General features: G+C 41.0%; 1 protein-coding gene across 1 annotated transcript in view; it reads left to right on the forward strand.

Annotated features, from left to right (window-relative positions):
- Window positions 1-363, forward strand: part of LOC119588872 (A disintegrin and metalloproteinase with thrombospondin motifs 9-like) — a gene marked incomplete at its 5' end in the record, with an annotated part of 149,434 nt that overhangs the window by 125,409 nt on the left and 23,662 nt on the right.

The raw sequence follows: 363 nt of genomic DNA on the forward strand, positions 1-363 counted from the left end.
ATTCTAAAATCCTCATGTCCCCTTGTTAGCGACCTGCTCCTTCCAGTATTTGCAAAGTTACACTTCAGCTTCAGTGGAAAACAGGATACTAAGTAAGATAGGATAGTAATCGTGGAAGTCTTAGTGTAAGGAAATCTGTCAATGAAATAATAGTGAATGGATTCTGGAAATTCTAGGATTTGCATGAGAGACGCGCACGCATGCAAACACACCACTCACACTTGTCTGCAACGCTGAGCAAAGGTCATTCAACTGCATAAAAAGACTCTCCTTTTACGTAGTCAAACACACATGGACACGCGCACAGAAACGTACACAGAAACGAGAAAATGCTAGTAAAGGAATGACTGAATGATAAATGGG

This window comes from Penaeus monodon, chromosome 24 (assembly GCF_015228065.2).
Source record: "Penaeus monodon isolate SGIC_2016 chromosome 24, NSTDA_Pmon_1, whole genome shotgun sequence".
Classification (NCBI taxonomy): domain Eukaryota; kingdom Metazoa; phylum Arthropoda; class Malacostraca; order Decapoda; family Penaeidae; genus Penaeus; species Penaeus monodon.